The sequence below is a fragment of the Clarias gariepinus genome, chromosome 20 (genome assembly GCF_024256425.1).
Source record: "Clarias gariepinus isolate MV-2021 ecotype Netherlands chromosome 20, CGAR_prim_01v2, whole genome shotgun sequence".
NCBI classification, from domain to species: domain Eukaryota; kingdom Metazoa; phylum Chordata; class Actinopteri; order Siluriformes; family Clariidae; genus Clarias; species Clarias gariepinus.
The window spans coordinates 25501962-25527481 of record NC_071119.1 but is presented as its reverse complement, the minus strand read 5'-3'; positions in this window follow the sequence as shown (position 1 = coordinate 25527481).

Below are 25520 nucleotides of genomic sequence, written 5' to 3'. Positions count from 1 at the left end.
AAACCCCTGTTAACCTATGATTCATGTGGACCTCGATTTTGCTTATCGTTCGCCGCTTCAGTTATGTTTGATCTGCTACTGATTGCTTCACGGACACCAATATAGTTTGTCACTTCTGTATTCCACACCAAGACATCCACAGGTGAACTGACTCTGACCTTTGCTATCACGGACCCGTTCTTATTAGAATAAACTTCTGTTTTTTATTGCGATCACATCAAAGTTTACTGCAGCATTAAAACATCAGATCCTTGACTCAGAGTTGAACCTTTAGCCTTCACACCCATTACAGTCTCGTGTTTTACTATACAGGTGTATCACGGGCTAAGTGACACAAGTGCTGCTCATTCTTACTCCAGAACTTTCATGATTAAAGTTATTAACTATCATTTCTGTGTGGTCGAGAAGATCGTGTCAATTGCATTCAGAGACCACTTGATCAAATCCATATTCCTTTTTATTTTCAAGAGCAAGGCGAGGAGAGTCTCTAAATAGTATTCACAAGACAGACAAGAGAAGCAAGCGGGGAGAGATAAGGGAGGGAGAGCAGATGCGATTGCCTTCGTCAAGAGCCAAGAGGGAATGCAGGGCCCCCTTCTGAGGGCCACCTTGTCTCCCGCTCTGAAGGCACAGTCTCGGGTCCTCAGAAGTGCACGCACCTCCGCAGTAATCCACGGTTTCTGGTTGGGTCGTGAGATGATGTTCTTGGAGACAGTGATGTCATCGGTGCACTTGTTAATGTAGCTGGTCACTGATGACATGTACTCCTCCAAGTCAGTGAAGTCACCGTAAGTTGCAGCCTCCCTAAACATGTTCCAGTCAGTGCTCTCGAAACAGTCCTGAAGAGCAGAGATGGCTCCTGCTGGCCAGGTTTTCACCTGCTTTAAAACCGGTTTTAAGCGCCTGACGAGTGGTCTGTATGCTAGAATTAGCATAACAGAGATATGGTCATGTCTCCCGGGAGTTACCTTCTGATCTAGACGAGCTCATGGACCTCGCCAGTTGCGGGGAAATCACACATGCTTGTTTTTGCCTCCAACATGACCGAAGCTAGACAGTCATTAAGCCTTCTTCTCCTACATGCCTACCTACTCATCCATGCGTGCTTTTATTGTAGACAAGCAGATCATTTCCTAAAAGATTGCACGCTAAAAAAGTAAGCCCTTTAGTTAAGTTGGGAGTTCTCGGCCGCCCCTGGCTTACTCTCTACAATCTCCACATGAACTGGGTCAAGAACACTATCCTGGGCTGAAGCCCCTTATGCCTTGCATCCTGCCTGTGTTCAGCTCCTACCCATTCCCCACCACCCATTATGGTCGATAAACATCTTGATCTTACTAATGTTCCATCAGAATACTCTGGCTTCAAACTGGTTTTTAGCACAAGCACTCTCATTTCCTCCTCACCAACCTTACAGATCTGGCCTTTAAAAACGCACGTTTCGAAAAAAGGGATCCCGTGACTTGCTGCGGCAAGCTGTGAAAATGCCCTTCATTACCTGTAGGGGCAGTCGTGTTTCAGTCTGAAGTTTTGTGTGTCTACTAAAGCCGAAAATGTGTTCTCTTTTTTAGGCGCCCATTGACAACAAGCAACGGAGGTCATAAACGTGTCGAGCTGAAACTGTAAATACTGATATGTATTTACTCTCCATTTTCTTCTCTCCTTTTTTGATGATACTTCATTAACTGCGCTTTCTTCATTCAGTATTATTATTATTATTATTAGTAGTAGTGGTGGTACTAGTAGTTCACCGAATTAATTATTAATGTTATTCTTCTTATTATTATTGTAACGCACCTGCGCATGTGTGCAAAAAGCCTAAAACAATATTGTTTTATTGTGTTTATGTGCTTTAAATATACACTAAACAATAAACACTGCCTTTTGCAAAGTAAAAGTGAGTTGCGCTAGCGGCTTTTTGATCAAAAGGCTGATAAACGCGTGTGCAGATATGAGCAGATTTAGCGATAAAACTACTGACATGAAATAAAACAAACACAAAAAATATGCGCTACTTGCTGAATACAACGCGACAGCACGCAGAATCTTTGGGCTTTGACTGCACTTCCTCCATTCATTAGTAGTAGTAAAAATGCTGGGTTTTTGTAAACACATCGTTGGGTTGTTTATGCTGGGTCAAAATTCTGTGTAATTTTAGGTACTTTAATCAGACTGTTGGGTTGCTTTTGCTATGAATACTAAAAGTGCTGCATGATTAAACTCAATGTAAAAAACTGTTTATGCAGTAAACCTAATGGGTGAACAGGATGATTTAAGAATTTAAATAAACACGAATATATATAAGTGCCATTTTAATTTAAATCCAACATTTTAATGCTCAGTGATTGGTGCATGGGCGTCAACTCGCACGTTCTGTAATATTCCATTGTCATTTATATTGATGTTGTTTTAGGGCTCTTTACTAAAAGCATTCTCTACATAGTAAGTAAGAAAATAAAAGGGAAATTGATTAAATGGTACTTCAGCGTAGTAAAAGTACCATAACATGAGTTTATATATAATGAAAATATTATGTATAAAGAAAATCTAATTTATATATTTGTGGTAAATTAAATTCTTAACATTTTAATGGTTAGTGTTTGTTGCAGACATTTACACTATTTTTGGGGAAGAGCTTGGCTTTTACAGGCTAAAAGGAGAAGTTATCGGCTATGACACATAGCCTTCTGAGTTTGGCGGCCAGGGTTGGTTGGTTGGAAGCATGTTTAAGGAGATGATAACGTCACAAGTCACAAGCACACAAACTCTCCGAGGTGACACCCAGAACCTCCAGTAACTGTAACCCCTCTTCTCACCTTTCATTCACGATAGGTGTGAAGTTATCAAACCGGTTTTGCTGATGGGGGAATTCGTAAAAATGGGGGGTTTAAAACGATTTAACAAGACCAAGCAGACATCTCTGCCCAAAATATATTTCGCCAGCAAAACATAAAAATATTCTATATTTAAAAAAACTGTATTAAAACTAAATTGTCTATTCTCTTTATTTATTATCGCTTCCGGGACATTGAAACCTACAGTAAGCACAAACAAAGAAATGTACAAAACATTAACACCCTTCCCGTGTTCAAATGAATAAAGAGTTACTGCATTATGGTTTCAGACCTCCATTTAGATTTTTCTCCTAATTATATTGTTGATCCGCACCAAGAGATGTTTTACTGATTATAATAGCCCTGACGCAGGGCTTTAGAGGGGGTCAGTGAAATAGGAGTTGTTGTGAGAGCTTATAACAGACACGGGAAAACATTTCCATTTGGAGGTAGCGTGGGATTTTTAATTAATAAACTTAAAAGGAAACCAAATGAAAACTGAAAACACAAAATAACCAGAGCTTCGCCGTCTATGCAAGAATGGATGGCATTCTGAAAACTAAATAAAAAAACTAAAGATGCTTTCGGGGCTTATGCCCTTACCAAGGATTTATAGGAAGAGAGAGAGAGTAGAGTTTGTGCTTTGTGCACTTTAACCCGAGAGCGCACGCTAAACTGGGTGTCACTCTCCCTCACTTTCTCGCCGGTGTCTTAGACAGACAGAAGCTTGGGCTTTGTCTTTGGCCCTGACACCTTTTACTGGTGCGATGAAATCATTACACAGAGTGTCGCGGTATCAATACCCGGCCCATTCTGAACAGTTTATGCGCGGCTCTGGCTCTCGCGCGAGCGGTGTCGTTACATACATATCCACAAATACTTTAACAACATACACTTATCACTTAGACACACGCACAAACACATAATTATATAATATATTCACATACAAACACATACTGTAAGCACATAAAAACATAATATATTTAGAAAATTTATGAATTACACTCAAAGTAATTATGAAGTCGGATTTGATTGGTACCATTAAACATTTTATTTCTATTTATTCTATAGCTGGCGAAATACATTTTAGGCAGAGATGTCTGCTCGGTCTTGTTAAATCATTTTAAACACCTCAATTCTGCCAATTCTCCCACCTGCGAAACCGATTTGATTACTTTACACCTACATTAAAGGTGAAAAGAGGGATGACAGTAACTGAGCACGCTGTCGCATTGTATATACTGTACAACATGCGTTTATCAGCCTTTTGATAAAAATGCTGCCTTTTGTAAAGTGAAAGTACGAGCCGCGGGTTTCTGCATGGCAACGTCAGTCATAAATTCACATATGACGGAATAATTTCAGTCATCACTCCACAGTCACATTCCAGCTATAATTTCCAGCCTTGGTCAAATAATGGATGAAATAATTATTTAATGCTGGACACATTATTCTAAAAAGCCCGAAGCACTTTGTGAATATTTACTTAATATGATCAAATTATATATATATATATATATATATATATATATATATATTGTTCATTCATGATGGCGACACATTTTTATGTTTTAAATAAGATGTCATATTCACGATTCACATTCGCATAGTTCAGATAGCCTACTATCAGGAAATTAAATTAATTTCAAGACCATTTAAACATTACAAAAACTATATAAGAAACTTTTAAAGCACATATTTGGGCATCTTATTTCATCATGATGAAAATAATATGAAGCACATATACACACATTCATCATGAAAGATCTATTGTAAAACAAAAGTAAATTCATGTTTGCTTGAGCGTTGAAAACAATATTGTTTTAGGCTTACTAATTATACACAATTCTCTGTCGTACTTGGTCTGGCTTTTAAATAAAGTCCTTACATAATCCTTGTGGCAGATCTTTAGTAAAGCAACACATTTGTTTAAATTCCCAAATGTTGCTTACGGCAAGTTGCGCCAAATTGCGGCATCTAATGGGAAAACGCGCATTCTTAATGGCCACATCTGTATGATTGCACATTAGACCTCCTCCCAGGCATCCCCCGCCAAGGGACGGCTTAATTCACTTAGCCAAAAGTGTCAACAAGTCAACAAGTTCCTCTTCAAGGCACGAGTATTTACAAAGCTGTATCTTAGAAAAGCTAACCACCTTGTCCTGATAAGGGAGGGGAATGAATGGATGACTGCCTTTAACACCTCTACAGGACACTAAGAGTACCTTGTGGTTCTTTTCAGACTTACCAATGCCCTGGCAGTTTTTCACGCCCTAGTCAGACGTCCTCAGGTATTTTCTTAACTCCTTTGTTTTCATCTATTTGGATGATATTCTGATTTTTTCATGTTTCCTTGGAAAACATAAGAACCATGTGTGCTAAGTATTACAAAGACTTCCTGAAAATAAACTGTTCACCAAGGCAGAAAAGTGTGAATTTTACCAGAACTTGATCGCCTTCCTTGGATTATTCCACCATCCATGATCCAGATAACCCTCACCAAGGTAAAGGCTGTCACTGACTGGCCTATCCCTACTTCTAGAGGTGATCTCCAACATTTCCTGGGTTTTGCAAAATTTTTATCGACGATTTGTAAGAAACTACAGCGCCATAGCTGCTCTCCTCAAAACAAATTTTTTATTGGGACTAACATGCAGAAAAGGGTTTCCAAAGACTTAAGAACAAGTACACGTCGGCCCCTATCCTCACTGTTCCTGATCCCTCCTTACAATTTGTAGTAGAGGTGGATGCCTCTGAAACAGGGCTACAGTATTGTCTCAAAGGACTCCCAAGAATAACAAGCTGCACCCCTGTTCTTTTTTTTCATTACCTTTCACCTGCTGAGGAAAAATTATGACATTGGAGACCGAGAGTTGCTGGCTGTGAAACTAGACTTGGAGGAGTGGAGACACTGGCTGGAGGGAACCGAACACTCCTTTCTCATCTGGATTGATCATAAAAATCTGAAGTATTTGAAAACAGCTAAGAGACTTAATGCCCAACAGGTTTATTTTTCTCCAGGTTTAATGTCACCTTCTCTTACCACCCTGGAGCCAAAAACTGAAAGCCAGATGCTCTGTCCCGACAGTTTTCTCTGCACCAAGTCTCCTCGCCCCAGGAGACCATCCTCCATCCTCGCTGTTTAGTGGCAGCCATGTTCTTAGACATAGAAAGACTGGTAAGGCAAGCCCCCACCCAGGGTCCTGCTCCAAGTAATGTCCCCCAAGGTTGCCTCTTTGTCCCCTTAACCATGCGCACACAGGTTCTGGAATGGGGACACAGCTCCAAGCTTGCCTGCTACCCCGGATGCAGACGTACCCAGTTCATTATACAGCAGCATTTCTGGTGGTACACATTGAAGGAGGACATTATCAAGTATGTGGCAGCATGTGATGTCTGCACCATAAACAAAAGCAGCAATAGGCCCCCAGCAGGCTTCAGCAGACCACTTCCAGACCACTACCACTCATCGCCCTTGGTCACACATTGCCATTGACTTTGTCACTGGACTACCCAACTCCAATAGCGACACTTGCATTCTAACTATCGTCGACAGCTTTTTCAAAGCTTCCCAATATGCCCGCAACTTCCTCCCAGTCCTTGTTTCAGCAACCCCTGTTCCTTCTCAAGAGAAAGAGGTTACAGTTCCATCTGCCAAACTCTTTGTTCGTCGTTGCAGTAGAACCTGGCTACAAACCAGAAGACAACACAAATTTAAATCAAAAAAAAATTTTTTTTGTCACATACACAGTCATACACAGTACGATTATGGTAGTAATTTCTATTTAGGTTTCTGTGAATTCACTCACTTTTAGGTACCCATCAGAATATAATGGTCATTTTCTGTAGTAAATTTAAGAAGTGCTTGCCTAAGAATCCAAGCTATACATAGGATGGAGAATCGTACGTGCAAAAACTAACCATATAAGGCCTCCTGGAATGTGCTTGCCCAGGAAGGTGAGGTATACATAGAACGGGGGAATTTAAAGAAACCCACCTGTTGTAAAATATCACTGTATAAGGAAACAGCTGCATTGTATGGAGTATTTAAAGGGAAGAGCACTCAAAGATCAGTGTGATCTCTGCAGGCTTCCCCGGCCATTACTGCATGATTAATAAAGGTCGTTATCTTCTGAAACCAAAGCCTGAGTCTTCAATTAATTTCCACGACATCTTGGCGCTGCGAGCAGGGTGGAAAAGGGGCAAAGGTGTGGCTGATCACCGTGGGCATCCTTGGCAGGCAGCACAAACTGGTGGCCACCTAAAAAAAGGTAAGCAACTTTTGTTTATATACTTAGTTTGTGTTGTTTGCTGGGATAACCCGTGGTGGTAAGGACGCCTGATGAATGCCTCTCCAAATTAGTAGTTTTGGACGGGCTTTGTTTTCAGGAAAGAATGCATGCATCAGCTTACAGTACTAACTGTTATACTGATAGTAATTTGATAAATTAAGCATTGCATTGGTCTGTTATGTTGTCAAGAGGGCTTTGATTAGATGGCAGCATGACAAGACAGGTATGAGAGAGCGCATTTGAGCATCTATATTTGTTAAAGAGAGAGAGTGGCTCGGTATTAATCTGTACCCATTGTCAAGAGGGCCTAGATTGGATGGCAATGGGAAAGAAGCAGTTAATAAGGAATTGCGCTTAATTACTTATACTGCTTGTGTAAGGGTACACAGCAGCTAAATATTTATAAATAATGTTTTATAAGGAACGTACAGATGTAGGTCGATAATGTGTAGCCACCGAAAAATTATTGTATGAGGCTGGTGGTGAAATTTTATATATCTTTTTATGAGCAATATACAGATGTATATGAATTTATATTAATATCTAAGTATGAGGAGCACCGCTGTGTGCCATAAAGTTAAAGGCAATTGCAATTGGTTGTGTCTAATTGATGTTGTGTTGGTCTAAAACTGTCTGAGTGCAAGGGAGCTCTTTGTGTGCCTGTGAGAGAGAGAGAGAGAGAGAGAGAGTTTGGTTTAGTAATATTATAAGCTCCGTGTCCAGTGAACAGGGCTTGACCCTTGAGCAGAGGGGGGACAGCTGCTGCCAGACCGGAGACACCTGTGTGTATGAAGGCCTTATTAAAAATAAAATAAAAAAATAAATAAAAAGTAATAAAATAACAAAATAATAAAGAATAAAGAAGCAGAAGAAATAAATGAGCCCTTATTAGAATATAAAAGGGACAAGCATGAATGAATGAGCCCTATTTTCCAGGAAAAAGGGACAAAGTATGGATGTGTAAATAGATAATAAGAAATAGTGTGGAGTTGTCACGGCTAAGTACCAGAGGGCACTTTTCGACTCCATTTTTTAGGTTTATGTTCCTTTTGTGTTCAGTTTAAACTTCATTTCCTAAAATGCACCTCAGTTGGGGGAGCATTCTCCCAAAATAGGTATTTAACCAGTCAATTATAATTAGCTTTTGTTCTCGTTGTTTTGTGTTTAAATGCTGGTTGGTTAAAATTGGTTGTTGAATTTGCTCTGTGTCTGTCTGTTTCATGCCATTTCCATTGTTTCCATGCTATTCAATTAAGTTACTTGAACTGCTGAAATGTTATGCTGTATGTTTTAGTTGTTCTAGTGTTATTTTCTCCTTGTTTCTGAATATAGGTTGCTCAGGTTAAGTTATGGTCTTAGGTTATATTTAGGTTCTTGTGTAGATTCAGCTCCTTATTTAGTTCAGCTTCTGGTTGGTTTAGCTCGGGTTCCTTTAGCTCCTGGATGATCACGTTCTGTTTCCTTCATTAAGTCCACCCATACCACCTTGTGATAGGAGGGGTCAAGGTGTCTGATAAAGAGTGGTTATCATTGCTGAGTCTTGGTCTGGAAGGTGGATTGTTCTGTGATTATACCATAGTGTATGTTGTAAGTAAATTTGGTCACGAAAATAAGTGTATAGCATAAGACAAAACAATATATCTAAGTTGTGGTGAAAAAAGGCTATAAAGCATAATGGCAGCCTCTCCGGTGGATGCATTAGTGTTGAAATATCCCTTGAGTGGAGATCTCATAACTAAGATCTCAAATAAATGGCAAAAGAGAACTAAAGATTTGATTACAAAATGGCCAAGGGAGGGGTCATTTGATCTAGCGTTGTGTCATGAAATGGAGATTCTAGTAAAAAATTACAAGACGGCAGCAAAAGAGAAAAAGCGTGTCCAGAGAGAGTTAAAAAGACAGCAGGAGAGAGAGGTCTTAGCTTTGTTTAAGAAAGAAGGAGAGGAACAGGTACGGAAGAAAAAGCAGATGAGGAAAAAGTCAAAAAGGTTAGACAGTGAAGCACGGAATAACCCAGAGGAAGCGTTAGTTACGCCTCCCCCATATGTGCAGACAGAAGGTCAATTCCCTATGCTTAAGGGCATGGTGGAAGTCAGTGGTGAAATGCAGATGGAAGGGCATGTAGATTTAGAAGAAGACTACAAAGAGGCAAGTGTAAAGTCAAGAAAGAGGCAGGATAGGAGAATGGATAGAGAGGGCAGCACACCGTTAGATTGTTATAAGGAAGTAAGAGCAGACCTACAGAGAGTAAAGAAGTTATATGGGAAGGGGGATAAAATAGAGAAATCGGAAGATGTGCAGGGATGTGGAGAGAGGTTAGACAGGAATACTAAAACACCAGGACAAGCAAGAAGTAAGATAAATACAACGTTAGGAACTGGGGATAGACCTTTGTACAGTGGAGGGGATGACGGTGAGGAGAACTTGTCATTCAATATAGGCAGTTGGAAACAGGAAGGGACACTGGTAAACTTAGAAACCTAGCTCCACAATTCCCAATTTTAATTAAAGGTGCACGGGGACAATATGTACCATGGGCAACTCAAGATCTCGAGGGGCTTGTCAACCGCCTCCCTAACATCCACGAGGGTGCAGGAAAATGGATCAAGGTCCTAGAAGAAGAGACCTCAGGCAGGCTTCTGTCTGTAGGATTTATAAAAGCTTTGTTGGCAAAGATTTTAGGAGGAGGAAAAATGGAAGAAGTCCTCCATTCCTCGGACTTAAGTGAGGCTGTGGATACATATCAAATGGATGGAACTGTCTTTGATGCTTATCGTCCTTCTGTGTGGCAAGCCTTGCGTGCAGAATATCCAACTAAAGTCGACCCAAAAGCATTGAAAGGTGATCAGTTGGAAGAAACAGAGAATCCAAAACTTTACATTTAAAAGCAGTTAAAGAGGTGGAAGCAAGAAACTGAAAGTGATCCTGAAGGAGATGCATTGTTGTCTACACTGTTCAGACAAACTATAGTAAATGCCATGCCTCAACCGGTGAAAAGTAAACTGTAAGACGTGGTCGGCTTAACCTCCAAATCACACAAAGAGTTCTGTGATCATGTCTCACATGCTGTTGAACAGTATAGGAGAAGTGAACAAAAGTTGAAAGCCCAAGAAAAAGAACTGCAAAGAAAGCTGACTCAGTTACAGCTGGAAGAACTAACAAAGAAAAATAAGAGAAAAGTCCAAGCTACCCTGGCAACAGAAGAAGCAGGGCAGATGTCTGTAAGAGGGCCAAATCCTTCACCGAGGATCCAGCCAGCTACAGTCACCACGATGACAACACCAGCCGCATTTCCCCAAAACCCACACCAGATACCTGCACCTGTCATTAATGTGTTCACTCAGAAAACAGGGCAGAGGGAGTGGAGAGCCAATCAACAACAGAGAGGACAAAGAAATAATCAGTCTAACTTTCCCCCAGGAGTCTGTTGGGGATGTGGACAGGCTGGACATAATCGATCAAGCTGCCAAACGCATCCATGGCCAGTGCCCACGCGGGGTGCGATGGGAGGAGAGTGGCTACAGCCTCCTCGAGATCAAGTTCCAGGCCCAGTAAACCCATGGGGAGTTCCAAAACAGGGGTATTAGGGGTGCCCAGAGAGTCCTATAGGGGAGAATCAGTTACCAATCTTAACAACTAATGCTGAACAAGAACCCATGTTACACATTGAGGTAGACGGGAAAAATACACCCATGTTAATTGATACAGGAGCAGTTTATACATGCTTAAATTTAAGTCCGTCTGCAAACTTGCAATAAAAGTGTGACCATACCTGTATTAGTTTCAAGTCAGACACCAGTTAATTTATTAGGTAGAGATGCATTATGTAAATTAGGACTTCAAATATGGTGTTCCCCAAAAGGTGTGTATGTTGACATGAAAGGTATTCAAAATCAAATGATAATGACAACAAGTCATTTGCCACAAGCAAATGTATATTGGATAGGACAGCTAGAGAGGGACGTAAATCAAATAATTAATAAGTGGGAGAAATTTATTAAAGCACAGATTCCAGAAGCACAAGTACCCGCTGCGGCTTTCCACTGTACAATGATGTATGACCCAACTAAGAATACTGATGTAGAACAAACATGGCTGAAAGAAACAAAAGAACACAGGGTTGAACTAATTACACAGCACATCATCATAGGTCAGCAAGGAGCTGCTGTCAGTGTAGATGATTCTGATTTTGTAAAGAGGTGGTACAATGTAACTAATTCTGTTCCTCATGTGACATTGTATGTAAGTCAATGTCAACAACAAATCCGTTAATTTTTCATTCTGAGGATAAAAATTATATCAAGATCTTGTGTGGTAATAGCTTAATTGGTACTCCTCAGGAAGTTGTAGTTAGCCACACGTCACAAACCCAAATGGCATCAGCATCCGAGGTAGTCGAGACTGTCGAAGATGAATTGTTTAGGGAAATGGAGAGTCAGGTCCCACCTGATTTATGGTCTCGTCATGATACAGATGTATGCCTAATTAAATCTGCCAGCCCGATTCAAGTACAACTTAAACCAAATGTAAAATGGCCCAGAATGAGACAATATCCTTTACGACCTGAGGCAGAGACAGGCATAAAAACCACTATTGAAGGCCTTGTAAAAGCATCTGTACTAGAAGAAACAATCAGTTGTTGTAATACTCCAATTTTCCCGGTAATTAACCCTCTGAGGTCCGGGGTGATTTTGGAGCCCTCGAGATGTTTGGACATGCTCTGATATTTGTGCTTTTTTCAGCTACTTATAATATATCATTGACCAACCTGTATTTTTCTTGTAAACAGCACAAACTGTTCTACAACAATATGTAACCAAAATGAATGTTTGTGTTTGCATTTTTTAGGAAAAAAATATTATGCGTGGTTAGTAAGTTTTGTGAAAATAAAAGTGGCTTAAATAAGGCCATGAAACTCATACAGAACATTTGTTCACAATACTTTTTGAGAACTGGGCTGGTGGACTAGTGTTTTTGCTTCAAAATGATGTGAAAATGATCTTTTTTACTTGCTCACAGAAAACAATATAGTGATTAACATTTTTTAAGTCACTTTTTGAGTGTAAAGGCTCTATGCGAGAAGACGTGAACTATCATTACTAATGCAGTGATTCACACCTGAGAACAAAAAGGCCTGCATACTGATCTGCATAATGAGCCATCAGACAGGTATGTGACTGAGAGAGGAGAGTTACATGAAAGTATCTGAGGACAAAATGAGGTATATATTTTCAGTGTTTAGGTTATTTAAGAATGTATTTGACACAAAAAAACCTAAGGTTTACTTGTGAGTTCAGTTAAACAGTTTATTAGGCCTAAACAATTAAAGTTGACTTTTTAGCTGCATTACTGCAGTCACTCTAACAGAAAATATAGCTGTTATCACAAACTACACATAAATTACATGTTAAAATATAAAAGTGTAAGAACAGTGCAAAAAAAAAAACACTGATGACGCCAATAAGAACTTAAATTACACTTTCAGTTTTAATCGTACAGACAAGATCTATATATTAATCGAATCTGTAAAGTGTCTACTTTTATTTGTATGCACAGATGTTAAACATAAAACTTTGTGCAATAATAAAATAAAGAAAATAAACAGGGTGTGCTGTCTGTCGCTTTGGTCTGTGTAAACTGCAGGGAGAAACACGTCATTAAAATAAACTGAAACTCAGCAAATACTCCACAGAGAGACACAAAATACATATCTATAGAAAGCTTGAATTGTCTTCTTTTACATTTACCAATTCAACTCGAAAATAAATAATCTTTTTTTAATGCTTTTTTTGTTTCATTACAGCTGATGTGATCCCGCCTCCCTGTGCGCGCGCTGTTGATGAAAGGTTCATTTCCATATGAACAGCGCGCGCACTGGGAGGCGGGATCACATTAGCTGTAATGAGCCGATACAGGAGAATCTGTACCACTCCTTACTTTCATACGGATTACATAAAAACAGATTATTTGTTTTCGAGTTGAATTGGTAAATGTAAAAGTAGACAGTTCAAGCTTTCTATAGATATGTATTTTGTGTCTCTCTGTGGAGTATTTGCTGAGTTTCAGTTCATTTTAATGACGTGTTTCTCCCTGCAGTTCACACAGACCAAAGAGACAGACAGCGCACTCTGTTTGTTTTCTTTATTTTATTAATGCTCAAAGTTTTATTTTTTAACATGTGTGCATACAAAAAAAGTAGACACTTTACAGATTTTATTAATATATAGATCTTGTCTGTACGATCAAAACTGAAAGTGTAATTTAAGTTCTTAGTGGCGTCATCAGGGGAAAACGCCTTAAAACGCATATATGCGTGCGCGGACCTCAGAGGGTTAAGCCAGGTACAATTAAATCGCGTCATTACTTGCGTGCAATTAATAGTATAACAGAGGATTATCCAGCAGATGTTCCAAATCCACACACATTGCTAACCAATGTCCCACCCGAAGCCAAATATTTTACTGTAATTGATCTTTGTTCAGCCTTCTTCAGTATTCCAGTGGCGGAAGAGAGTAGATATTTGTTTGCATTTACATATGCTGATAAACAATATACGTACCGAAGAATGCCTCAAGGTTATCGCCACTCTCCCCATATATTTAATCAGGTTTTGAAAGCTGATTTAGCAGATTTAATGATAGAAGGTAACCTTCTCCAGTTTATGGATGATTGTTTAATATGCTCGTCATCATTAGAAATCTGTCATAGGGACTCTATTAAAGTACTTAGTAAGTTAGCGCAAGGGGATCATAAAGTGTCTAAAACTAAACTGCAATATTGTAAACCTCAAGTTGAATATTTAGGGCGGCTAATAAAGAGGGAGGGACCGTACACAGTTGTAGCTGCCACTCCCACAGCAGTCCAAGTGGAAGGCAAAACCACCTGGTATCATTTAAATCATTGCACAAGGGTCCCTAAAGTAAGTAAGGAAAAAGGTGCAGAAGAAGAGGACCCACCACCTGACAGTGACAACGTACAAGGTCTCGAAATCTGTGTGAAAGGTGGGGTGGAAATAAAGCAGAATTATGGGGAAAATAAAGGGGATAGCATACCTAATGGTCTTTATGTTCCAGATATTAAATCACCCAGTAGTCACCTCACCACTACTCAACTCCAGCCAGACTTCCCAAGAATTAACTTTACAGCAATTGACGGATGATCAAAAGGTTCCTAGTACCAAAACTGTTGGCAGAAAAATAAAGGAGAAACTCTTGAACATAGCACACGGTAATGAGTGGTATAAGTGGGCTGCCTACACAGCCAAGGAAAATAAAATAACTAGTTGTTTATTTTGCACCCCATCACTATTAAGGAAAGTTATAGTAGTACCCAACCAATATGACTTTAGACATTGTGCAGGATTTGCCCAGCACTTTTGTCATCTGCATGCCTTCAGAAGACCCCTATGTCCAGCAGAATGTTTAGCAATATTAAGTAGTCCAGATTACTTCAATAGATACCATACACCCGAATGGGGAGAAGACTAGAGATTAAAAAGATAGAGTTACCTTCGGAGTATGAAATAGATTATACACTTGAGTATGAATGCTTCAATAAAACAAGAGGAAATTACAGCATGGGAGAATTTCAGGGTAATTGCATGATAATGTGGCACCTAGACTCTTTTAGCCGATCTGACGTCCTTAAGAAGACTGTACTTCATGCAACAGCAACAGTGCATGCAAATATAAGTATAACGCATAGATGTAAGAACCAAACATTAATATTTCCACTTAAGTTCCGTTACGATGACCAATCAGTACCTGTAGCTGATTTTTTCTGGCTCTGTGGGGGAACACTGTTGAGGGCAACATTACCAAGAGATTGGAAAGGAAGCTGTGCTAGAGTACAAATGATTCAAGAAATATCAATAACGAATTGGGATATAGAACAACCTATGAAGAGTGACTTAGAAGCCAATCATAGAGTAAAAAGAGCTTATCAGGCTGATCCCAATGTGTACATAGATTCAGTAGGACAACCCAGAGGTATACCTAGTGAATTCAAAGCCAGAGATGAAGTAAAATCTGGATTTGAGTCTATTTTTATATGGATAACTCCTAATAAAAATGCTAAATGGATAAATTATCTTTATTATAACCAACAGCGATTTATTAATTATACTGAAGATGCTTTGGCTGCATTAGGAGAGCAATTAGTAGCTACCAGTACAATGACCTGGCAAAATAGACAAGCATTAAATTGGTTATTGGCTGAAAAAGGAGGTGTGTGCGTCCTGTTCAGTGATCAATGTTGTACATATATACCTAATAATACCGCACCTGATGGATCATTTACCAAAGCCATGAATCAACTGAAAAATCTGAGACGTGAAGTAACTAAAAAAATGCTGGAAGGGATAATAAAATATGGGACTGGTTAGACCTAAAACTGGGAGCTTGGGGAGCATGGTTTGCTAAATTCGGTATGTTCTTGGGATTTGCTATATTGGTAGGAGGATTATTGTTCTGTTGTGTACTTCCTATATTAAAATCTTTGGTCATAAAAGCTACAGTCCAACAAATGGAGGTATTAAAATGGCAAGATGGAAAAATACCCCTAACCAATAATAAAGACATTTACAGCTCTGATGGTGATTCCCAAGAATCAGAAGAGGATTCCGGCACCTCGGACGAGGACGAAGAAGATGATTAATGATGAACCATGCCTTGGGTGAAAGCACTGGCCTGGCCTCTCCCCAAAAGGCGACCCTCTACGATGCGCAAAGTATCTGGGTTGAAGAGTATACTGTATTATAACAAGACTGTTAAAAATTAGTTCTACTTTAAAATTGTACTGTGTTATGCATGTTTCATTTTAAATTGTGTACATTATCCAACTAGCATAAGCCTAGAAAGTCACTGTTGTATTAATTGCATTATAAGTCATGTTATAGCTTATGGAAAGTATGATGTCATGGAGGTCAGTCTTTTACTCTTGTCCTAGTTGTCAAAAGTAAGGAAAGAGACTTTTGGCTGATACTCCCCTAGAGTGCGAATACATAGGTTGGTTATTGATAAAAATCCAGTAATTTGATTAAATCACCAGATTAGTGTAAGAACAACTAACACATGGATTTGCACTCTAGATTAAACAATTATTGTGGGACTTGTAAGTCCCAAAGCGGGGATATATGGTAGTAATTTCTATTTAGGTTTATGTGAATTCACTCACTTTTAGGTACCCATCAGAATATAATGGTCATTTTCTGTAGTAAATTTGAGAAGTGCTTGCCTAAGAATCCAAGCTATACATAGGATGGAGAATCGTACGTGCAAAAACTAACCATATAAGGCCTCCTGGAATGTGCTTGCCCAGGAATGTGAGGTATACATAGAACGGGGGGATTTAAAGAAACCCACCTGTTGTAAAACATCACTGTATACGGAATCAGCTGCATTGTATGGAGTATTTAAAGGGAAGAGCACTCAAAGATTAGCGTGATCTCTGCAGGCTCCCCCGGCCGTTATTGCATGATAAATAAAGGTCGTTATCTTCTGAAACCAAAGCCTGAGTCTTCAATTAATTTCCACGACACGATATGCGATATGCTTACACGACCGCCAGTGACCTTAAAAAGAGAATTAAAGCTTATAATAAGAAATAAATATGAAAAAAAGAAATATGGTAGAAAGTTTTAATTAAACAAGGATAAAAATAGAAGTATACTGTATATAAAATAGAAATAAAATAGAAATAGAAATATACTGTACAATAGAACATTTAAAAAAAAAATTGGTAAAGAATTATGGTATGCAAATATGCATAAAAAGTGTCTTATTAAGGTGTCTTTGTGCAATGGTCCAGAATGTAAACATAAACATGTAAGTGTGGAGGTATAAAAGCAAGCAGACCGACGTTGCTCCGCAGCTCCAAGATATCGACGTCACTCCGGAGGAGCATTCATTATCTGGTAGATTTGGAGAGTTTTGGGGAGATTTGTTAAGGGGAGGTAGTGTCACGAACCCCTGTTTTTTTTGTTGTTGTTGTTCCTACGCTGTCATGTCTCTCTACACTCGGTCATGTTTTTTCAGACTGTCCTATGCCTTCGTACTGCCCCTTCCACGCACCGGTTCTCCATTCACAAATTATTTTTCCCAGCATTTAAAGAAGCGCAGCCCGCTTCCTTGTTGCCGGATTATTGTGGGCTTTACAGCCCAGTTTTCTCACGTTTATTTTCTATGATTAATGTATACCTAGACCAAGGATTTTGTTTACAAATTTTACTCATGGTTCTGCGCTTCGGATTTGTTTGACCTACTACTTATCGCTTCACGGAACGCTTTGCCTATCGACTTTACCATTTATCTACCGTTTCAGATTTGTTTAATCTGCCTTTGATGGTACCACGGACACGGACTCACGCTTCTCCCCTCCATTTTGTGATAGTTTGTTACTTTCAGATTCCACACACCAAGACATACACATGTAAACTGACTTTGATCTTCCCTATTACAGACCCGTGCTTATTACAATCCACTTTTGTTTTTCATTGCATAACGGCACTCAGCGGCGATTGTTTACATCAAAGTTTACTGCTGGATCTCGAGCATTAAAATATCAGAGCTTTGACTCAGAGTTGCACCTCTAGCCTTCAAATCTTTTACAGTCCCTCTGCCTTCGTGACATAAAGTCCTACACTGTAAACCCGGCCAAGTTGATTGTACTTAAACCATTTGAGGCATGTGCCATAAATAATTTAAGTAATCGACAGCAAAAAATGTTTAAGTAGAGTCAATTTAAAAGTAAAACAGTCCAAACGTAATATTTAAAGTCATATACACCTAATTTCTTTAAGTAATCGACAGTAGAAAAAAATATTTATTTAAGTAGCGTAAACTTAAATGCAAAATAGTCAGAACTTATATACTTATAATATTTTAGGTAAAAATACACTTAAACCATATTTTTACCAAAATAATTGGGATAGGAAAGTATCAGTGACAGTGACATTAAAACATTTGCATCGAGTTTAATGTAGCACTTTTTATATTCATAAAAACAATTAAAGACTAACAAATATGAATAAGAGAAAATGTGCAGGTGTGAATGTGTTACATTGGTTAAATTGTAATCAGTAGTGATGATTACAGTGAGAGGATTATTGAAGAAATAAGATTTGGTCTACAGTCTAGATTTTGGATTAAATAAACCCAGAAGACTGCTATCCAAGAGCTTATTGATCTCGCATGGCAATACACATCCATACACTTCTGCCCACACTGTTGACACTGCAAAAACTTTGTATCCTCCATCCTAACCATAGTCATTTACAGTTTATGGCCCTACAAAGGAGCTATCGTTATCATAATGAAAAATCTACATTAAAGGTCAGAAAAGGTCAGGGCTGGATTGGTCAATAGATTTTCTTTGCAAATAAAGAAGATCCCTAATCTCCATCTTAGGGATAGCATGTAAAACGAGCCTTCATATTGTTATGCTACTGTACAAACAAAGACTCCTGTTTTACATAGGAAACGAAGTGCAACCTAAGACCAGCATTCAATGCTGTGGGTCAGAATGCCATAGAAAGAAGGTTATGGAAACAAGCCTAATATGTACACCCCCATCTCTAAATACGCAACATGTTAAACTGGGTACCACTCCTGTCAGCTAAGAACAGGAAAATAAATTCACATGAAAACTGGACAACAGAAGATTGGACAAACGTTGTCCAGTCTGATGAGTCTTTATATCTGTTTCAACATTTATATGGTAGGGACAAAGTCTGGCATTAATAACTGAAATCATGGATCCATCCTTCAACAGTCCAACACATTAACCACTGAGCTAATCCACACCATAACTTAACACCATAAATTATTAGTCAGTTATTAAATGCCAACATGTCCAACAACTGGTTAGAAAAAGTGTTTAACATTTATTGAATATCAATTTTATCTATAACCCCACATCAGAAAACGTTGAGACAGTATGGAAAACGAAAATGAAAAAAAAAAGAAAGTAGTGATTTCTGAATTTACTTTGACTTGACATTGCAGACAATATGAACACAAAATATTTCATTTGTCAACCTAATTTCATTTGTAAATATACATCCTTTCCTGTCATTCAGACCTGCAACACATTTTAAAAACGGTTGGGACAGGAGTAATTTAGGGCTTGTAATCAGGTTAATTCATTAAATAATGATGTGATTTCAAACAGGTGATGTCAACAATTGACATTCGATGATTGTAATTATAATTTGGTACAAAAGCAGCATCCAAGAAACGTTTATTCCTTTAGGAGCAAAGATGGGCCGAGGATCGCCATTTTGCTAACAAATACATGACAAAATTATTTAAATGTTTAAAAAACAATGTTCCCCAAAGGAAGATAGGAGGACATTTGGATATTTCACCTTCAGCAATGCATAACATAATTAAAATATTCAATGAATCTGGAGGAATTTCAGTACATAAAGGACAAGGGTGCAAGTCCAAGCTGAACTACTGTGATCTCAGACCCCTCAGATGGCACTGCATGAAGAATCGTTGTTTATCTATAAGTGATATAACCACATGGGCTCAGAACTACTTTGGAAAACCTTTGTAAAGTGCAACAATACGTAGGTACATCTACAAATGGCAGTTAAAACTGTACTTTGTCCAAAATGAAGCCCGATGTTAACAGTGTCCAGAAGCGCTGTCGACTTCTCTGGGCTCGGAGAAATCTGGGATGGACCATCACACAGTGGAAACCTGTACTATGGTCAGATGAATTAGTATTTCATGTATTTTTTGGGAGAAATGAATGCCATGTGCCCCTGACCAAAGAGGAAAAGGATCCTCCAGTTTATTACCAGCAACAAGTCCAAAAGTCAGGGTCTGTCATGGTATGGGGTTGTGTCAGTGCCCTTAACAAAGCTAACTTGAACTTTTGTAATGGCAATATTAATGCTGAAAAGTACATACAGTAATAGTGTAAGAATGTGGGTCTCACATAAGGCAGATCTACAAGAAAATTCACGGTGGAGTTCTGAACTGGCAGATCTGCGGCAATGCAGCTGTAAGGGCAATCAGCAGAAATGCTTCACGTCTAGGAAGCACATCTATTTAGGTCCTCTAGGCCTACAATTAGGTGCAATCATTAGGTAGCACCAGGTAGAGAGCATGTTGCTCCGGTGCCAGGGCTTAAAGACAAAGCTTTTTGAGAGATGAATGAATGAAATCTGATGAGCAAACCAAGAGTGACGGCAACAGTGGCAAGAAAAATCTCCATTAGATGGCAATAGGAAGAAACCTTGAGAGGAACAAAACTTAATTAGGGAACCCATCCTCATTTAGTTGATAACAGATAGAAATTATGTAACATCATGTGTGTTATGCAGCTGAAAGTTCAATATAACAGAAGTTCTTTAAATTAACATGAAGTCCAGCTCAGCATAGGGATGAGTCAGTAGGTGCAGAGGGCAGATGGGGTCTGGATCACTGGAGGCACAGGAGCAGCATGTGTAGCTCCAACCATCATAAAGCAGAATCCAGCTGGAGCTGGTCCTTTTTTGGATGCCTCAGGAACCTCACAGGGTTGGCCTTTGTCTACTGAAGCTGGCACAATCTCCAGATGCCTCGGGATGGGTAGAAAAGTACAGAACAGATGGAGAGAATTAGTGTAGTTGCCATTCCGGATAGATGTACTGAAGTATGAAGTTATGGGATGAGTTACGTGTATGCCAGATTATAGAGATGCGCCTTGAGTCTACTTTTAACCTGGGAAACTGTGTCTGAGCCCTGAACACTATCTGAAAGGCTATTCCAAAGCTTTGGAGCTAAATTTAAAAATTCCCTACCTCTTTTTGTAGATTTAAAAATTCTGGGAACTACCAGAAGTCCAGAGTTTTGTGATTTAAAACAAAGAACAGTTCCTGCATAAAAAAAGGAGAGAGAGAGCACAGTTTAGTAGTGTCATAATTGTGCTATAATTGTACTCCCAAACAAAGGGTGGTAATAGTAAAAATAAAAGAAAATAAATTAATCAACAAAAGAAAACACACAAAAGATAAGTCAATTAAAGAAAAAACCTCATCGTAAATGGACAAGAGCATTTATTTTCAGTTTACAAAGCCCAATCTTTTCTCAAGAAGATAGAGGCACATTGTGTTTGCTTTTTTGTTTTCAGTCTTTTATATTCCAATTAATAAACCCACGTTATCTAAGATTGGGTTAAGCCTAAATGCTTTTATTTTTATTATTACATCTTGAGGCATGGCATGGTGTGTTCCTTGGGCTTTTATGATGCTGTTTCACTGCATGAAAAAAACTATATACAGTAAAATTCCTGTAAATTCCACTGGTTTTACTGTCTGTTGCCATGGTACAGATGTGGTCATTGAGACTGCGCGTGTTTTCCCGCGGGATGCCTCAATTTAGCGCGCGGCGCACCGCGACTTGCCGTAAGCAACATTCGGGAATTTAAATAAATGTGTTGTGCTTCACTGAATATCCGCCAGATGGCGCATGGAAGGACTTTATTTAAACGCCGGACCAAGTACTGTACAACGAAGAATTGTGTATAATTACTTAGTCTAAAACAATATTGTTCCCAATGCTGAAGCAAACATGAATTTTATTTTGCTTTACAACAGATCTTTCATGATAAATGTGTGTATATGTGCTTCATATTTTTTTCATAATGATGAAATGAGATGCCCAAATTCGTGCTTTAAAATTCTTAATAAGTTTCTTATATATTTTTTGTAATGTTTTAACAGGGACAAAACAGTGAAAGACATGGCAATGTCTCGGTTTACATGGTGTTGAAATTAATTTAATTTCCTGATATCTTATTTAAAACTTAAAAAAAAAGTGTCGACATCATCAGAAGACATGAATGAACTATATATATTATATTATTAAGTAAATATTATTTTATGACCACGAGCTTCTTCTGGCATTTTATAATAATCATCATATTTGCTGTTTGTGTCCAGCATTTAATAATTATTTCATACATTATTTAACCACGGCTGGAAATAATAGCTGGAATGTGATGTGATTGTGAATAAATTACTTAAATAAAGCAGTTTGTCTTTTGTAAAGTACATTCACTTTACAAAAGGCAGTGTTTTTATAAAGCATTTTTTAAAGGCAGCGTTTTTATGTAGGTTGATAAACGTGTGTTGTACAGTATATACACCGCGACAGCGCGCGCAGTTACTCACTTCTCACCTTTCATGTAGGTCTGTTTGGAATAATTCGTTTTAAACCCCTCAAAAATGTGTGTGTATACATCCCCAAACCTCCATCAGTTATTAAAGATAGCATCTATTTAGAAAAAATGCCCCAGTGATTTCGGAGCTTCAGGAAATCTCCCGGCGCTCTGCGCATAACACCGGGCCAACTTATGTCGGAAAGAATTTATAAACGGTTTCTTAACGTGGGCTATTGTTTTTTACTTATAATATTTGTTATTTTAATTTAAATAAGGTTTGGGCTCAGGACTTTGATTCGGCATCGTGATTCTCCTCTTTAATTTACTCCATAGTTTTAATTAGCGCTCAGCCGCATGCATAAAGTTTTCCAGAGCGCACCGGCAGAAGTAGACTAATGATTATGAACGCGTCGGGAAAAACAGCAAGCAGACTGACTCTGACCATTTCTAAAAACGTTTGCGTTCATTTTCTGATGCGCTCAAGTTTACCAAAAACATTACAGAGGAGCGCAGCTTATTTGCTTTCAAACATTTATAAAATCAAGTTTTTTCGTTATTGTGAGTGCGCTTAAATAAAAGTTGAGTGTTATAAAGACATGTAGTCTTATATAGTTTTATTATATAGTTTTTGCACATTAATCAGAGTCCTCATCTGTTACATTTTTGAGGACAATAGTTTTTTTTCAGCCTGTCACGGCGTGCGCCCAAATCAATATCGCTCCTTGCTCACTAGTTAGGCGGCCTCTCCTTCAGATATGCGAAGAAGCAGGGCTGCAGAATTAGGCACGAATAGTGAAGAAGAGCTCTCCTTGCTAAAGATCACGGGCTTCCAATCCGCGCTATAAAATACTCGGGGTTTGTTGGTTTACAGTGGATTTTACTACGCGGTGTGAATGAGACGCGCGCACACAACGCGGAAGTGCGGCATGCAAACGGGGGATTGGAACGCGGCCCAGATACTTCAAAAAAGAGCAAGCGCAAGCGGACGGAGGCAGGAGCTGCTGTCCGCGGATGGCCGTCGTACTCGTATTTTATAGCGCAGGGTGAAAGCCCGAGATCATTGGCATGGATAAACTATGTCCAGCATGTCATGTGGGCATTATAAGACTAAAAAGTGGCAGCTGGCACGCCTAAAAATAGACGCAGGTTAATTTTTTTATAGTCTAAATTAAAATCCTCCTCTTTAGTGCCTCCTATTCCTATTAATCCTATTGTTCTTTTAGTGTCACTGCGTGTGCTTACAATGCCAGACAACATTCAAATGCAAATTATTCACTCTCCCCAAGTGTGAATCAGCTGTTCTCACCTATACATATTAACACTAGAAGCACCAAGCAGCGGTCATTTGACCGCAAGGGGGTAAAAAAAAAAAATACTTCACACTCGATCAATTTCCAGGACCCTCCTTTCATGACTTTTCCTAGTTCTGTGAGCTTAATCACCCTGTATGCCTAAATTTTTTAAATCGCACCAGTAAAAGCCAGTATAGACCTATTTTGCTCTTATTTACGTGAAATCGCTGACAGCTGCGCGGCGGCATGACGTTTCCTGTCTTTTCCAACCTGCGATTCTCATTTCTTTCAGCAGATGGCGCAAGGGATCGCGCATACTATTTATGCGTCATTCAGTGCGTATATGTAACTATCTCAGGTTTCATTCCATATATGCAGTTATATATATATATATATATATATATATATATATATATATATATATATATATGCTTCCGTAAAATATCGACAATTCACCATTCGTTCTGGCGTTGATAATCAGCGATTTTTTATAAGGACATTTACGGAATTTCGCTTTACTTAATTTTATAAGGTTTTGAGAAAATTTATTAGTTTGTTCGTTCTGTTAGAAGCTTCCGTGAAATTATCTCTAAAACAATATTATTTTATCTATTACATATGTAATGGCCCCTCCTGAGGATATAAAGCCTCATTATTGAATTTGAATAAATCAGATCTACCACAGCAGATAATAAACTATGCTATGTCATAACCGAAGCAAACACCACGATTATGCCTCGTTTCGTTCAGTGTTGCTAGGCAACGGACCACACGCCTAATCGGCGGGAACGTGGTTCACTTGGCCGCGGTGTATTATAAACCTGTGGAATGTTTCACTGCTTATGCATAAAAGCGAGGGAAATGTGAAAGTGATGTGTGGCCACTGAATGAGAACTAAATTAAAGATTTCGGTAACTACACTGAGTGTAACATCTGCATAGTGACACTAAACAGCTGAACAACTTCACTTTCCCGTTTACCTCTGAGAAAGAAAAAAAGCTGTATGTTGTTTGTTTATATGTAGAATGTTTATAAAAGTACACGAAGTAGGCGCACGCGTGCGCACAGACACACACACACATGTTTGTTTATATTCAGAGTAACACCTTCCAACCACCTCTCATAGTCTATTGTTAGTTTTAATGATTTGGCTGAAACTAATTATCACTACATAAGTACCATAACACCATTGATCATGAGTTTCAGCTGAAACTAATTCTATACATGCAACAGAAAATTTAGATGCAGATTCCAAATGTATAAAGATACATGCTATATACATATATTCCGCTTCAGTGTGTTTCTTAATCTTTCCCTATATATATACACTTTTCAAATAAATTCGCTATTACTTGACCCTGAAGTTTAGTTTAGCACACAAAAACTGAAAAGTCCTTTCTGGTAAATCAACTGCATATGTAGTTTATTCACAGCAATTCATTAATAAAATGAATATACATTGTACAGTACAAGGTAAACACGAGAAAGATTACAAAATAAAAAAACAAACAGTGTCTTCTTTATAAACAGCTTCTACTATGCGTCGAGATGCTGAAATCCCTTGCATGTTGCCCCTCAATTTTGTGCTTCTATTTCAAGTGGAGAGATATTTGACCGACAGCTTAGAATAAAGAACTGTAGGTGTGATCACAACCCCCTCCGAACGACCGTGCCATCAATCACTGACCACCTTAGAAGTTCCCTCCAATGTATGCTGATGTTTTGCAAGTATTTTTGAGAGGTGGTTGGAATGTGTTATTCATTCATTTATTCTAAACAAGGGCACTAACTACACAGACCAAACTGTTACCTTATTTTATTCTTATACTCATCGCTGTGCTTGTTGTAACTGAAAAACGCTGCAACTGCTTCAGGGGAGGTGTGTGTGTGTGTGTGTGTGTGTGAGCGCGCGCGCTGCAGCCTGTGAATGAATGCGCACAGCAGAGGGA